Here is a 17,944-nt window from a genome sequence, read left to right on the forward strand (position 1 = left end):
ACAGTCATTAAATGAACTGTTGTAAGTCAAGGACTACCTGTGTCACCTGCCCCACTGCATTTGGAATCAGCTGCAACTTCTGTGTGGTGACCAAGAGCTGCCCCATATAGAACACACTACAATATAGGTAGTTCTTGTTTAATTACCCTAACTGGGATTTGCAATTCCAATGCTAAATGATATGGTTGTTAAATGAGACATCACATGACTGTGACTTGTGATTTTATTGCCCACATCTCTCTTGATTCTGTTTGTTGGAAGCCAGTTGGGAAGCTCACAAATGGTGATCAAATGACCGCTGGTCACTACAATGATCATAAGTGTAAGTCCCAATACTAAAGTTACTTTTTCAGCACTGTCATAACTTCACACTGTCACTGAACAAAGCAATTGTTAAATGGGGAATTACCTGTGGTCCAGTTGTGAGATGACTAGGATATTTTATTTATTTATTTTATTTTGTTTACATTTATATCCCGCCCTTCTCCGAAGACTCAGGGCGGCTTACAGTGTGTAAGGCAATAGTCTCATTCTATTTGTATATTTACAAAGTCAACTTATTGCCCCCCCAACAATCTGGGTCCTCATTTTACCTACCTTATAAAGGATGGAAGGCTGAGTCAACCTTGGGCCTGGTGGGATTAGAACCTGCAGTAATTGCAGGCAGCTGTGTTTTAATAACAGGCTTCTTACAGCCTGAGCCACACCGCGGCTGACCAGCTGAAAGTCCTCCAGTACAAGAAAAGGGTGCAATTGGAAAACAAGGTATACCTGTGCAAAAGCTCTCATTTTCTTTATTATAACAATTCACTTGATGTTTAAAGTTAAGTAATAAGAAGCATTTCTCTTAGTTGTTTTGCAAGACCTTTCTTAATATGGGTCACTCTGAAATAATCGCTAAGGCATTTTTTATTTTCAGGTGTACCTCATGCAGAACACCTGGAATTAAAATCTAAGTAGCATTTATGAAGAAGAAGTGAATAATAAGTTCTTGCACTGACATAATTAAACCAGATGGATAGCTTTTTATTGTTTCATTCAAAAACCTGAAAATGAACTTGCCCACACATAAAATCATCCCTTGCTTCAAATATATGGTTCTTATTAAAGATAAATTGTAGCAAATGGGCCTTTATTACCCTTACGTCTACAGAAAAGAATTGATCAATGACTTCGTATAAGACTTTACATAAAATTCTTCTTGGGTATGATTGAACTGCTGAACAGATCATTTTATTCAATCCACAACTGTCACTCTATAGTGAATGAACTGCTAAATAAGAATCTATTAAGAATATTAATGGATGTGTCATATGTTCTCAGTAAACTAAAGGAATTTTAGAACCTTTGGCTTGGCATTAAAGCAAATAGATAGAAAAACCTGGGGATACAAAGAAATGGCAGTATGAAATATGCAACAGTGTTTACCACAGAATTCGTGTTTTAATCATGTTCCAACTTAGGCTATTTAGAATACATGGTAAAAACAAGCATATAAAGATAAACATTTTCTCAAGCTAATAAGAATTTTGCCAAGGTCACAACATTGTACCAACTGTGGGAGACAACTTTGTTTTTCTATAAAGGCATCAGAAGCAATTTACCTGAATAGTGGCCTAGTGGTGAAAATGCTCGCTTCCCACTCGAAAGGTTGAGAGTTCAATCCTAGATAGCGGCAGATGTTTCTCTCCTAAGGCAGAAAGAAAAAAATATCTGCTGCAAACTCCACATGGCATTAGGCAGGGCATCTGGCCAGTAAATGCTCAGCTCCATCCAGTCATCCCAACTCTAACCCTAATTAAGGGACTACAGAGTCATAAAAGAGACTGTATGTTCTTTATCATGCATACCATCCAATAGACAGCTATAGAAATTACCATAGAGAGAGATAGATAGATAAAAACTGTCTTAGTACAAATAACAAAACAAAATGCCAGGTTGAATATTTTAATAATGGCAAATTAATGTTAAACTGCTTATTTTTATTGTATTCTATTTTTTTTATTTTGGTTTAATGAACAGATAACAAAATAGAATCCCAGAAACAATGCATTGCGTAGAAAACCATTGATGATCCTCTAGCTTATTTGGTAACTTCCAACAAAGGCCCCATGAACATTTTTGAAATACAATAATTCACAAGAAGGAAATTGATACGTTGCAAAAAAATTATCATATTACAGTAAAATAGTGAAGTTCTAACAATAACTTTTCTTAAAATAGTAACACCAAGGGTAAGCGATAATATGAAGAGATATGTCAGACTGGAATATATTTTGTCACATGAAATACCCTGAATATCAAATGATGAAAAAAAGGACCATAAATGTCTAATATAAGTACAAATGAGGAAGTACAGAGACAGAATACAGAATAGCAAAATTGGAAGAGACCTTGGAAGTCTCCTAGTCCAACCCCCTGTTTGAGCAGGAGACCCTTCTATTCCAGACAAATGATTGTCATCTTAAATTCTCTTAATCTATTTTTAAAAAGTTCCAGTAAAAGAGCACCCACCATTTCTGGAGGGAAGCCATTCCACAGATTGTTGTGACTGACAGGACATTTTTCCTTTATTCTAGGTTGGATCTCTCTTTAATAAGCTGCTTAGAAGTAGAAACTTATGAAATTTAGTGATAAATAGCAGTTTTGTCTATATTAGTCATTCACTTTCTTTTGTCTCTCCTGCTTTGATTTGATTTTTCTCAGACAATCATGCACAGAGCGTCCCTGATGATGTCCGAGTGGGTGGGCGAAGCCTCCCACCACTGCTACCGGTTCACCTGAACTGGAGCGAACCGGTAGAAACCCACCACTCCCATGTATGTCTGGAAAGTAGAAGGTTGGGCAAGGTGGCATCAAGGTCTTGGTGTATGTATTTGATTCCTGAATTTGAAGATAGACTTTTGGAGGCCAATGCTTTAACTTTCCATGATGTATTCATTTTTGTTTCTTAAAGTTGCATCGCATTCCTATTAAATTGATGGACATCAATTAATTAATTAAAAGATTTATATGGTTGCCCATTTTAAGCAACTCTGAATGGCTCATAATAACCATAAAGCCAATAAATAAAACATTCAAAACAATGAAATAGTAAACAAAAACCCCGCAATCATCTCCTTGGGATGTCCATAGCAGGTTCAGCTGCCCCTCTTCCATGCCTTCTACCTACTCATTCTAAAACAGGGCTCTCCAACTTTGGCAGCTTTACGACTTGTGGGCTTCAACTCCCAGAATTCCTCAGCCAGCATGTGCTGGCTGAGGAATTCTGGGAGTTGAAGTCCATAAGTCGTAAAGTTGCCAAGGTTGGAGACCCCTGGTCTAAAACATCTACCACATTACCTGAAATAACTAGATTGCTACATCAACTAACTATTCCCAACAACTTATCCTAAGCACATAAATCAGAAGAGTGCATTCCTTATTGGTACTATAAAACTGGCAGCTATTTTGACTCATTGCTGGTTTCTTTGTTTCTTTGTTTGTTTGTTCGTTTTTTAACTAACTAACTCAGAACATTGAGTATTCTAATGACTCTTACGGCTGTGGCTGTTATTAAAATGCAGACATGACTGCACAACCATCTCTTCTTCTTTCAGATAGGATAAGATGAATGCCCTCTCCCTTAAATCAACCTCTTTGCAATGAGGAAATTGCCTGATTTATCTTTTTTAACACCCTGATTTTTATAACAACAATAAAATGTAGTACTGCAAGTTCCTCGGGGCTGCCAAGAAGCATATAAAATTACCTAATTTTATTTTCTATCTATTTACCTCTATCAGTGTCAGGAAGACCAAGATGTGCTTAGAAGGACCTGCTTTCTTTTGATACCACAACCAAGAGATCAGGAAGGACAGTGGAAATAGGACAGATTGTGGTAACCATTTATTCTGTAAAAATATTTGAATATTTTATTTTAATATTTGTTACTGACCCTTCACTGTAACCATAATAATCCAAATCTATAATTAAGATGGAGACGTGGTGGCTCAGGGGCTAAGATGCTGAGCTTGTCAATCAAAAGGTCGGCAGTTCAGCAGTTCAAATCCCTAGCACTGCATAACGGGGGGAGCTCCCGTTACTTGTCCCAGCTTCTGCCAACCTAGCAGTTTGAAAGCACGTAAAAAACGCAAGTAGAAAGAATAGGGACCACCATTGGTAGGAAGGTAACAGCGTTCCGTGCGTCTTTGGCATTTAGTCATGCCAGCCACATGATCACGGAGATGTCTTCGGACAGCACTGGCTCTTTGGCTTCAAAACGGAGATGAGCACCGCCCCCAAGAGTCAGGAACGACTAGCACATAGTGTGAGGGGAACCTTTACCTTTACCTATAATTGAGGTAAATGTTCCCTTTACACATATGTGCTAGTTGTTCCCGACTCTACAGGGCATTTTTTATGTGCTTTCGAACTGCTAGGTTGGCAGAAGCTGGGACAGGTAACGGGAGCCATTACATGCCACTAGGGATTCGAACCGCTGAACTGCTGACCTTTTGATCAACAAGGTCAGCCACCGCTTCCCACCCAAGAATCTACAATTACAGACTCCATAATTATTTCTTCAGCCCTCAGCCCACATCTCTGGTTACTGTCATAGAACCTTAGATGGTGCTAGATTCCAGCTGGTGCTGCTTAATGTCAGGTTGGCTGGGTTAGTCTCTAATAAAACTTATCTGAAGGTCAACTTGTATGTTGAACATACTGGTAAAAGTTGGGGGGGAATGCTTCTCTTTGAAATGTGCTCAGATGGGTTTCTATTGTAATAAATAAATAGCAAGACCTTTAAAAGTAAAAGTAAAGTTTACAAAGTTGGCTTATTCAACCAAGGTTAAAATGTATAGGACTTTTTTAAAAAAAGTTTTTAATGGGTTTCTCTCGACTAGGACTGAATAATGAGGCTTTAAAGATTTGTTTATTAATAAGATACGGGAACAAGAGTTTTTAAACTCTTAAACACTTAAAAGGAAGTGATAGACTGTGGTATTACAATTGAGAGGAGATGAAGAGAAGATGTTAAATTAATTTCTGGGACATCATTTGAAGGGTTTAAAGATTACAATTTTCAATATGTTGTTTCTGAAAGCTAATGGATTTTTTTTTTATTAAGCTTGAACGATGAGGTTTTAAAAATTTGTTTATGCATATACTGAAAGATGTGGAAAGAAAATTTTGGTTTTGTATTTTTCGAGAAAAATGACAAGGGAAGGAAAGAAATATGAAATTAATTTACTTTTAGAACATTAAGATATAGATAAAGATATGGATAATTTCTGATCGTTCTTCCTAGACTTTTGTTGATTAAGATTAAATAATAAAGCTTTATTATTTGCTTATTAGTAACCTTGACTATCACTAAGTGTTGTATCTTTTTTTTCCTTGATGTATGTATTTTATTCTCCTTATGTACACTGAAAGCATATACACCAAAAACAAATTCCTTGCATATACACTTGGCCAATAAAGAATTCTATTCTATTCTATTTCTCCTTTCTCCTCCCACACCTGTGTCAAGGTTGCTGCTTTATTGGCAACTCTGCCATGCTGATGCTGGGGAAAAGCCTGGAACTAGAAGGGAAAGTCAGGAGCAGAAAATGCCTGAAATTTTCTCAAGAAAAGATGTGCTTTTTCAGAAGGATGCAGTGTCCTTCTTGGGCTACCTTGGCATTTCTTCTATGACACTGGTAGCACCAAGGGGGTACGCAGTCACTTTTTCAAGATGAATAAGAATTGGGGAGTGGTCTGTTCCAAGAGGCTGCAGGTCTCAATTCATTTGGCCATTGATTTGGGAAATAACTAAGGAACTTTGTGGCTGTGTAGAAATGCTTAACCCAATTTAAATCTCATTCCTCATCAGTTTAGGAGGGCTGGGAGAGAATCCAATCTGGGTTAATCACTGGGTTTAGTCTTCCAAGCTTTCAGACTTGTGCTGGAGCCCATCTTCAGGGAACTTCTGACCCAGATTGGATTATTACCCATATCATCCTTGAACACTTTATAGAGACTTTAATTCTAATGAAACTAAACATTATCCTGGGCCAAGTATATTTGCCTTCATTCGTGAGGGTTAGAATAGTTGGTCATAGGCTCTTGCACTCATAAACGGCCTCTCCAAGCTTTAGTTCATCAAAATTTTACCAAATTTGTTTCGGGGTATGTGTGTGTTGAATGAAGCATTAAACACTTTTCATCTCAATATATATATATCAATTTGTGTTTTCTGAGTTCAAATAAAAGCTGTGTCCTCTTTTGTTTACAATAGTCCATCATATTTTTGATCCAGTAAAAGGGCAGAAGCAATTTAACTTCAAATACACTGTGGACTATTGTTATTGTCATTTATTTTTTTAAATTTATTTTATTACCCATATCATCCTTGAACACTTTATAGAGACTTTAATTCTAATGAAATTAAACAAAATATTTTATTTTTAAAAATGCATCCCGCTATATAGAAGTTGTAATTCAATTATTTCTATTTTTGTTAACAAACACAAAACTCAACAGTTTAGAGGTTGGTGTTGATCCTTTAATCCTATTGTATGTATTTGTATAGTTCTTTTGTAGCTCAGTTTAGCATAAGAAAATAAAAAGAATAAGCACCTGTAAAATTGAACTAAACCCAAGCAGTAGAACTTATACAACAATGGACTTCTTGCCTTGAGGCTAAGGAACTTGAAAGTATACTTGAAAATGATTAGCATGTGACATAGAAGAGGCACATTTGGATGTTAGCAGCTGTTGGCCTCTTTTCTTTCTGAGGAGAGTTTATTATGGTCTCAGACAAGTACCAGAAGTGTATCCATCTGTGCCTTCGGATTATATTACCAAAAACAGCACTGATGTGTGTGCATAGCACTGTGCTGTATTTGGTAAAGGTAATCTTGATGATACATTTTTGTTCATTTATGACAGGGGTGTCAAACTTACGTCCTCACATGGCATATCATAACTTTTCGCTAAACCAGGAATAGGCATGGCCAGCACATGACACATCTGGCCAGAGGGCTGGGAGTTTGATGCCCCTGATTTATGAGATAATGAATTTGATCAGTTTTCTTCAAAAACACTCGCCCGTTCAGCTTGTATAGGTAGACATCCCTGAAATCCCAAGACAACATCATTTTAAATTTCAGGTGGAAAAACCTTTATAACAACATGGCAGATATAAGAAGAGGTGAAGAGACAATACAGGGCCATGTTTATGAGAAATCTCACTTCTCTTACTCTCCCTGCTTTTAGATGTCATCTGTTTCCCAAAGGTAAGATCAAGGGCAAGGAGCTTTCTAAGGCAAACAAAAGGGCTTAAAGAGAGCATGTATTCATCTTGCTGTCTTCCCTAAAAATTGCAGTGTTTGATCAGAGGCATTCTCTTTGGAAGGGGAACAAATGATTAAAACAGTCCAGGGCTGTTGTACTTCAGTGCATCCTTTTTTGTATGCTCACTGTGATTTTACACATGCATGAAAGGAACATAGCTTACAGACACCTCTGAGTAGATACTAAGTGAGAAGGCAACTATGTAAATCATGTCCCTCCATCCCTCAATAATTGGGACAAATAGATCTCTGAGAGATAGAATAGAATAGTATTTTTTATTGGCCAAGTATGATTGGACACACAAAGAATTTGTCTTGATGGATATGCTCTCAGTGTCCATAAAAGAAAAGATACGTTCATCAAGAATCATAAGATAATGATAAATGATAATGATAATGATAAAAACACTTAATGATAGTCATAGGGTACAAATAAGCAATCAGGAAACAATATCAATATAAATCATAGGGATACAAGCAACAAAGTTACAATCATAAAGTCATAAGTGGGAGGATATGGGTGATGGGAATGATGAGAAGATTAATATTAAAGCAGGCTTAGTAACTAGTTTGACAGTGTTGAGGGAATTATTTGTTTAGCAGAGTGATGGCATTCGGGAAGAAACTGTTCTTATGTCTAGTTGTTCTGGTGTGCAGTGCTCTGTTGCATCGTTTTGAGGGTAGGAGTTGAAACAGTTTATGTCCAGGATGTGAGGGTTCTGTAAATATTTTCACAGCCCTCTTTTTAACTTGTGCAGTATACAGGTCCTCAATGGAAGGCAGGTTGGTAGCAATTGTTTTTTCTGCAGTTCTAATTATCCTCTGAAGTCTGTGTCTGTCTTGTTGGGTTGCAGAACCAAACCAGACAGTTATAGAGGTGCAGATGACAGACTCAATAATATGCCACCATGGGATAATCATGGTGGCTGGACAGACTGAGCGAGCTGTGGAATGTGTTGAGAAAATGAAATGGTAGATAGGAAGCAATGAAAGGGCAGTACCCAGCAGCTTTGCCCTATTCAATCCATGCAGAAACTGGCATACCCAAAACTTTTTGGCTCTGCCAAGCTGAGGTTCGCCTGAAATGGTCTGATAAGGATCCATATAGCAACGGTTTTGTCCTGGATTCAAAACAAAACATTTCCACTTATTTTGGATATACTGCTATGTTTTTTCCAATGATGATTGTCATTGTTGTATTTCATACAATATATATTTCTATCAGATGTCTGGTTACCATTTGCTTTACTTTCCTGTGAAGTTGCTCCTGTAAGTTAAGGTTTGTTTTAAAAATTATAAACACAATTTCTGTATCCACCTAAGAGTGTGGTAGCTTCTCACTTATCTGCTGGTTTATTTAAATAGTGCAGCAGATGGAAGTTTTAATCTACTAATTAAAATGACTGATGTGATGAGATCTTTGCTGAAATGCACAAACAAATGATATTCGCCATACCACCTTAGGCATTTTCTGACAAAGGAGCTATAATGAAGAGTTTATCCAACAAAGAGAACTTACTTTATCTTTGTCTCTTGCAAACTGTCCAAGCATTCAGGAAGACTAGAAATAAAATGATGCAAAAGACGGGAGGATGGCTGGATTACTCTTCTTAGGTTCATTTCTGATCTTGACTGCTTTCTAGAGCCTCTGGCAACAATCTTTACATAGGTTTTGTTTAGATGATCCTGGATCTTGAAAATTATCATCTGAAAATAATTTGTGCATATACAAATTATAGTCTGTAAATTTTGCACATAGATATTTGAATAAATGCTTTTTCAGTTGCGCCATCCTTCTCTGAAACCACACCCTTAGACTGCTCCCCTTTCCTTCTGGCTTCAGAAAGTTGATTGTCTTATCCATCAAGCCACAAGGACTAGAATGTTGTTATGACACTCTCAGGCAAGGAATCATATTTTAATTGCTGGTCCATTGAAAGTACTATTCCTGGTATGTATGTATGTATAGTATGTATTAGAGGTGGGTTTCAGCAGGTTCTGACTAGTTCTGGAGAACCGGTAGCGGAAATTTTGAGTAGTTCGGAGAACCGGTAGTAAAAATTCTGACTGGCTCCACCCACATCTATTCTCTGCCTCCCGAGTCCCAGCTGATCAGGAGGAAATGGGAATTTTGCAGTAATCTTCCCCTGCCATGCCCAAGCCACGCCCACCAAGCCATGCCACGCCCACCAAGCCATGCCCACAGAACCGGTAGTAAAAATTTTTGAAACCCATCATTGGTATGTATGTATGGTATGTATGTATGTATGTATGTATGTATGTATGTATGTATATGTGTGGGTATATATTGTTTCCTTATTGATCTGGCCAGGATTAGTATTTGTGCAGTGTGATAGAATGTGTGCTTCACTTAGAGAAGTGGAAGACTGAGCCATTAAAAATAAAAGATATGAATTCTGGGAAAGTAGAAAGCGAGAAAAAGAAATTTGAAACAACTCAGCCCTGATCAGTTTAGACATAAGTTGAAGTAGAGACAGGATGTTAAGAATCTGTTACAATACATTAAAGTACATTCCATGATTCCTGTTTTCTGTTTTCTGTTCATGCCAACCTCCAGGGCTAATGTATTTTTATGTTTAATTTACATTTACACAGACAGGGAATGTGCTCTGCTCAAAATAAATTTTGAGTGGCTTATATGTCAGGTTAAAAGGATTTGCAGCACTTCTCTTTTTAATTTCCACCTTTTGGGAGTGATTATTAAGGAACAGGGTATTTTGTTGGAAAGCCACTCAGCTGACAAGTACAGAAGGTTTTGGGCGAGGTTCACTTTTGGCTGCATTTTTTAAAGAGCTACGGGGGTAGCTAAGACCCATTCAATTAAACTCATGTGACCAAATTCATGAAAGTGCAGAAGTAGATTTTACTTCTTATTAAATGAAAACTTGACAACAAGAATCAAGTGCGCTCAAGAAACTAAAGGAATGAAATATGCATAAAGGTAGTCTTCATGTTACAACCATTTGTTTAGCAATCATTAAAAGTTACAGTGGCGCTAAAAGAAGTTACTTTTGACTGGTCCTCGCATTTTTATGACCATTGCAGCATCCCCATAATCATGTGATCGCAATTTGGGTGCTTGGCAATTAACATGTATTTATGATGATTACAGTATCCCAGGGTCACATGATCACTAGTTGTGATTTCCCAGCTGACTTTTGAGAAGCAAAGTGAATAACATAAACTGGATTTGCTTAATGACCATCAGTTAATAACTGCAGGGATTCACTTAACAACTATAATTAAAAAGGCAATAAAATAAGGCATGACTCACTTAAAATCCCCTTGCTTAGCAACCAAAATTTTCATCCCAATTGTGGACATCAAGGACTACCTGTGGTATAGGTAACAGCAAGCCTTGATACCAGATGCCAGTTTTCAAATGTGAAAGTTTATTTTTCCTTTCACAGCATTTGTACAATCATTCAGTTGTGTTCTGAGTAAATGTCAATTCATATGTTAAAGAAATTAATCATGGGGGACAGTTGGGATGAGAGGCTTTTTCTGAGTCACCCATTTCAGCTGACCATATGCTTCCATCCATTAGCATCACCAAGCTCCTGTCCATTTTTGAACTTGGTGCAGAGCTCTAAACTGTAGTGAGCATGCATGGATGCAGAAGATCCTTTACTATGAAACCTCATTTTCAATTTAGCAGTGGAGAAACAAGAGAATCACATTTCCTCACATTAAAAAAAACAATTACTACCAACCTGCCTTCCATTGAGGACCTGTATACTGCACAAGTCAAAAAGAGGGCTGTGAAAATATTTATAGACCCCTCACATCCTGGACATAAACTGTTTCAACTCCTACCCTCAAAATGATGCTAAAGAGCACTGCACACCAGAACAACTAGACACAAGAACAGTTTCTTTCCGAATGCCATCACTCTGCTAAACAAATAATTCCCTCAACACTGTCAAACTAGTTACTAAGTCTGCATTATTATTAATCTTCTCATCATTCCTATCACCCATCTACTCCCACTTATGACTATGTCTTGTTGCTGATATCCTTACGATTTATATTGACTATTTCCTAATATGATTTGATTGCTTATTTGTTCCCTATGATTATTATTAAGTGTTGTACCTTATGATTCTTGATTAATGTATTTTTTCTTTTATGTACACTGAGAGCATATGCACCAAGACAAATTCCTTTTGTGTCCAATCACACTTGGCCAATAAAGAATTCTATTCTATTCTATTCTATTCTATTCTATTCTATTCTATTCTATTCTATTCTATTCTATTCACATCATATCATTGTAGTTCACTGAGAGTTTTCACACCTAAAAACAAACATAACAATACCATGTTACAACACTGATTCTCATATTCCAAATCCTTTTAAACAATCCAAACTTTGTTCTTTTCCTAGAACAGTGTTTCAAATTATGAGAAAACATCCTGTATATTTTTAATTAAATGAATTGAAGGAACAATAATTAAAAAGCATCAGGAAGTGGAAAATAGTAAACATTTATCTCTAAAGGGACTTTTGACAAATAAGATCTATAATAAAATATTGTACTAAATTGTTCATTTTTTGATAGATTGTGATTTTAAAAAAACTCTCAGCATGCATTTTTGTACTTATTTGCATTGAAATATATTTTACATAATAATGGACACTATGCAAATATCCTTCAGGGGTATTTTGCTAAAATCCCCTGTATAACCTTTATCTGTAAAATTGAAAAGTTCATTAATCACTTCTGACTACAAGACATTTAAAAAGCTGTTAAAAGCAGCAATCTATATATTCAGGTCTTTTGGAGGTACAGCGAAGGACAGGAAGAAGACATAGCAGTTTTTTGGTCCAAATGATGGTGATCATGATGATTTATTAGATTTATTATAGCCTTCCCTCCAAAAGACGATGATGAAAATGATAAAAGAGTAATCTCGATTTGAAGACATGATGGCAGAAAAACAAAGTGCAGAGTAATCTATGGTTAATGACGGATACTAGGAAAAACACAAAGATGCTCAAACAAACTATATAGCAGATCAGTGAAAATGGCAAAAAGATAACAGATGAGCAAGAAAAGGCACAGCAACGCAACTCAATCGGCTCTGAAAAATGGACATTCACTTTACCTGGTAATGATAAAGAATTGATTGATGCTTCCAGTTCATGCTGGACAGAAATATAGTCAGGGAATATTTACTAACTTTGGATGAGTCAAAATATCCACGGCCATTGCATGGTACTGAAAAAACATTTTGATGATGTGTGCATGAAGGTCTACCTATTATCTATGATAAATCCTGAGAACTGGTTAAAATATCATATAAACAGAAAAGGTTTCCCTGTCTCTAAACAAGGACCTGGCATACACTTATGGTTAAGAATAAACTACTTTATGATGTTATTAGCATTCTCAAGCTGAATACTTCTCCTTATTAAAAGAGTAACTGTAGAAGCTACAACCTGACTATTGAAGATGAAACAGGAGCTGCATACAACAGGAGCTATTGTGCCCCAATTCTTTCCTTGCAAGCTCCACTATGTTTCCTAAGAAGATTATCTTCTGATCTAATGACTGTATTTCTCCCATTTATCTTTACATTCTCTTCCCTGCAACTCAATAATTACAAATTCTTCCAAACTTCTAGAGCTCAAGTTGTTGTTTCTTTTTGCAAACCTCTATCAGTTTGTACCAATTTTACTCCTTTCCCCAACTATATTGCAATTACAATCGGTTGCATAAGGCCATCCACAGATTAATATTTAAGCCTGGACAGGTTTTTAAAAAAACCTAGAGGAAAGGTTTTTGGTTTTTTTAAAATGGAAAACAGGGTAAAAATGTTTCAAACAAGCAACCATGATAGATCTAAAAGCACTTTGAAAACAATATACTGATCAAGCAAAGTGAACACAGATTTATGCAATACACGTTTTGAGAGAAGTATAATTTTTCTCTTTTTAAATTGTGTAGACAAGCCTGTTGTGGAAACAATATAGCTTCACTTCCACAAAACATCTTACAAAATATCTTGCGATAGTCTGATTAGCAAGATACTGAGATATGTTGGGAAACTACCAGTGGTGGGATTCATTTTTTTTACTACCGGTTCTATGGGCGTGGTTTGATGGGCATGGCATGGTGGGAGTGGCTTGGTGGGTATGGCAGGGGAAGAATACTGTAAAATCTCCATTCCCACCCCACTCCAGGGAAAGGATTCGGTAAAATCTCCATTCCCTCCCCACTGCAGGGGAAGGTTACTTCAAATCCCCATTTCCTCTCGATCACCTGGGATTCAGGAGGCAGAGAATAGATGGGGGCGGGGCCAGTCAGAGGTGTTCTCCAAACTACTGGTTCTCCAAACTACTCAAAATTTCTGCTACCAGTTCTCCAGAACTAGTCAGAACCTGCTGAATACCACCTCTGGAAACTACCCAGTGAGCCTGACAGTTGGATTGGGAATGGTGGGAAAAAGGTTCCATATTCTTACCCAATCCTCTTTTGGGTCCTTTATAGGTTGGACTTACTGCATCTTACAAAAAGCCTATTTTTAATGATCCTATCTAAGATAAGAAGCTCATCTTCAATCTTGGAAAAGAGAATTCAGCCAGATTTATGATCGTTGGGGTCACAAATTCCTGGATCATAGGATTAGAGTGTGATAGAAGAAAACCTAGAAAACAATTTGCATAAAGTTCTAGTTGCAGATCAGTTCCTAGGAGACTCTTATGGTGTTTTCTAAGATTTATGTCACTTCCTATGTTCATAGCTTTTGCTGCAGAGCAATAAATACATGATTTTAAAAATGGAGAAGGGTGGAATCATGGACCAATTTGAATGGTAATTTTTACTGGAAATTAGGAACTAGTTAAGCTTTCGTTTATGACCTCTCTAATTTTGTCACATGCTTGTAATTTTCTTCTGGGACTTGAAATTCTTTTGAGTTGTGTAGATTCTTTAATAACAGCATGTGCAGTGTTGCTTTAAATTGCTTCTTACACAAAATTCTCCTAATTAAAATAAAGAACTAAGAAAAATAAGTGCTTTTTATTAAGTGCTTGCAAGCTATACATCTTTCTGTAGAATATTTGTAAAAGATAGCTTATTAAATCACATCATAAATGACCCATTCGGTCTAGTTTATTTTTTCATAGATAGGTAAGGAAACATGAAGCCAGATAAAACAAACAGAAACAAGGCAGTAACAGTTCCTCCAATTTAGTTTATAGTCTCTAAAATGGTACTAATGAAGAAACAATATGATTAAATGTACACTTTTATAGATAGATAGATAGATAGATAGATAGATAGATAGATAGACAGACAGACAGACAGACGATGGATAGGAAAGAGAGATGATAGATGACACAGAGATATGATAGTGTACATGAGTGAAAAAGAGTAAGCCACTGAAAGCAAGATTGTTTATATTTGAAAAATGATTCACACAATACGGTGAATAAAATCATTGGTTATCTAGCCTACAGTTATCACCATTGGGAGTGACTTTATAAGATTACAGGCTTGAATTTTTAGATGAATACCTGAAGAGGCCAAGATCTTTTATTTGCAGGCAAATATGTCCTTTCACACAGAGTTGCTTTTTAGAGTTATGCCTTTCTCATGTGTTGAAAAGACTAATTCTTAAAACTATATTATCAAAGCGATTATCAGAGTCTGCCAACATAGTAATCAGTGAGAACTAGAAATGAAATCCTAAATCACTATGAAGAGCCTGCAGTATCTTTGCTATAGAAAAAAAATTCTTAAAAAAAATCTGCTTATAAGAATTGCTTGGAATAGATGTGGCATCTGGGCACTAACATGAAGCAGATGCAAAAATCAAGCATGCAGCTCTCATGATATTATTCCTCTTTATAGCTTCTTGGCAGGCAATGAGCCCAAAAGGGACTTCTTATTTTTCCATGGAAAGAAACCCAGTTATGTTGACCTATGTATATATTCTTTATTCTTGCAACATTTTTCTCCTATACTGCATTGCAGGAAAAGAACATAAGATTGGGCAGAACCTTGAGCCAAAATTCAGCAGGCAGTAAGCAATCTTGTAGTATGCCTAAAACTCCCAGAAACTTTTGCCAAGACTGTCAAATTAAGTTTAAAAATTCACTTGATTTAGAAAATATTCACAGGATCCAAATCCTGCAAGACAGGTTGCAGGGACAAAGTGTGCATTAATATATTATGTGTGTGTGTATGCGTGCGTGCACATCTATCTATACATATAGTGTGTGTGTTTGTGTGTTTTCTAAAAATATTGTTAAAAAGCAATGGGTATACCAGTGACAACAATCAGTAATTAATAAATGAATAGATTTGAAAATTATACAATTCATTATAATGCTGTGAACTCCATGTAAGCATCAGGAAGGGCATCCAGACAGTAAATGTTCAACTACACAATCCATTATAATGTTTGGATTAGTTCATCAAAGTTGGGGGATGAATGGCTTAATGGTAGTGTGACTGCCTAAGAAGGCTATTTGCTGCGAGACTTCTGAGTTTGCTTGTGTAGTTGGTTGGCTGCTTTGGGGACAGACTGCTAGATGAGAGGCCAGCGGTCTGATTTAGCAACGCACTGCTTATGTTCATATGTTCAATATAGAGTCTGCTGACTATCAGTGTTGAAGTGCCCAATTACCATGTATATAATAGATGGGGAAAATAGTTACAATACTCGATTAACAACAGTTTGATTAGTGACTATTCAAAGTTACAATAGCAGTGAAAAGTGACTTATGGCCATATTTCACACGACCATTGCAGCATCCCCATGGTCACATGACAAAATTTAGATGCTTGGCAATTGGCTCATGATTATTACAGCGTCCTGGTGTCATGTGACCAGGTTCTGTGACCTTTTGACAAGCAAAGTCAATAGGGAAGCCAGATTCACTTAACAACTGTGTTACTAATTTAACAACTGTAGTGATTCACTTAACAACTGTGGTGAGAAAGGTCATAAAATGAGACAAAACTCAAGTTAATAATTGACTTGATTAGCAATGGAAATTTTTGGCTCAGTTGTGGTTGTAAGCCAAGGACTACCTGTATTGTCTCCAAAGGTTCAGACACAAGAGATAAAAGCAATGAAAGCTGAATTTTCTGATCTGGAGAATGGGCAAAGGCCATTGTAGTCCAAGAAAATTAGTTCTGAAGAATCAGTCAGCAACAGAACTATTCCTGGGGGAGGAGAAGTAAGTGAGGTGGACTTTAAAAGGACAATGGAAAAAATTCAATTCCATCATAGTTCTTTTGCATATCAAGAGAAGACAGAATCTATTGCCTGATTGACCTCACCCAGGTAAGAAACCATCACAATCCAGACAATAGTTGAAGAATCAGAAGAAAATTTCCAAAACAAATAGGGCTGTTATATTTGGATTAGGATATTTCCACAGAGGTATTTCATGAATGGTTTTGCATTGTGCTTTCATACCCTGACTCTTATTTTATTCTATCTATATTGTAGGTATGGGTGTGTTGTGCACATGCATGTCTGTTTTCTTTTCTCAAAGAACAACCACTGAGTAAAACTTGTAGGAATCCTAATATTTTCCCTAGTACACATTATTTTGAACTCTCCCCAACCTTAATGTACAGAATAACATTCATATATCTTATTCTGTAACCAGTACTGTTTTTCTATGAGGGAATTCATATTGTCTCTGTTCATTTCCTTTGAGCAGGCAGTAGCTTTGTGAATTAGTCCAGATAAGAAACCAGAAGTACCAGTATTATCTTTATGGTAAGGTTACATTAACATGCAAGACTAAAAGTATGTTCCCCTTTCCTTTTACTCTCAATGAACTAGGAAGGACGCCTTCTGAAACATTTCCCACATGTTCCCCCTTTCTGTGGGCTGATATGTATTTTAAATATGTGATTCAATACATGGCTTTTCCTCCTGTCTTCCAAGGTCACTCCCACATACCATTACAACTGCAGAAAGGGCAAACTTCCCACTCTTTTCCACCTTGCTGAATAGGGGGCAGATAGGCAATTTCTTTGAAAATAGTAGAAGGTGGCAATCTACTAACAGGATTTACTGGGGGGTAGGAGAAGAGACAATAATAGAAATTATGTAAGAAATGTTTAGAAGCCACAGTGGTGAAGCCACCACTTTCCTATGTGCAAGCACATTGAATAGGATAGAATTCTTTATTGGCCAAGTGTGATTGCACACACAAGAAATTTGTTTTTGGTGCATATGCTTTCAGTGAGTTACATCAAGTTATAAGAGAGCACAACAAAACCTTATATTTTATAGTGCTACTGTAGAAATCTTACTGACAAAATGTCAGCCCTCATTGAGGGAAGAAAGAAGGCAAGAAAAAGTCAACCAGACAAGATATGAGGAAGAAAGAGGAAAAAAAGAGATGAGCAACTGCAAGATGGAGAAACTAGTACAACCTGTTTGGTTCATAATGGAAGGCATTGTGTTGCGAGATCAGAAGCAAATAAGTTGGTATGTGATGGTAAGCTATGGTGACTCTCTATCTGGAGGTTTTCGGTACTAAAAAGTACATACAAAGAAGGATTTACTTACAGGGCAATTTACTATATGGCATGCACTGGTTTAATGGACTATTGAATGAGTAAAATTGAA

This window comes from Ahaetulla prasina, chromosome 2, assembly GCF_028640845.1.
Source record: "Ahaetulla prasina isolate Xishuangbanna chromosome 2, ASM2864084v1, whole genome shotgun sequence".
Classification (NCBI taxonomy): Eukaryota; Metazoa; Chordata; class Lepidosauria; order Squamata; family Colubridae; genus Ahaetulla; species Ahaetulla prasina.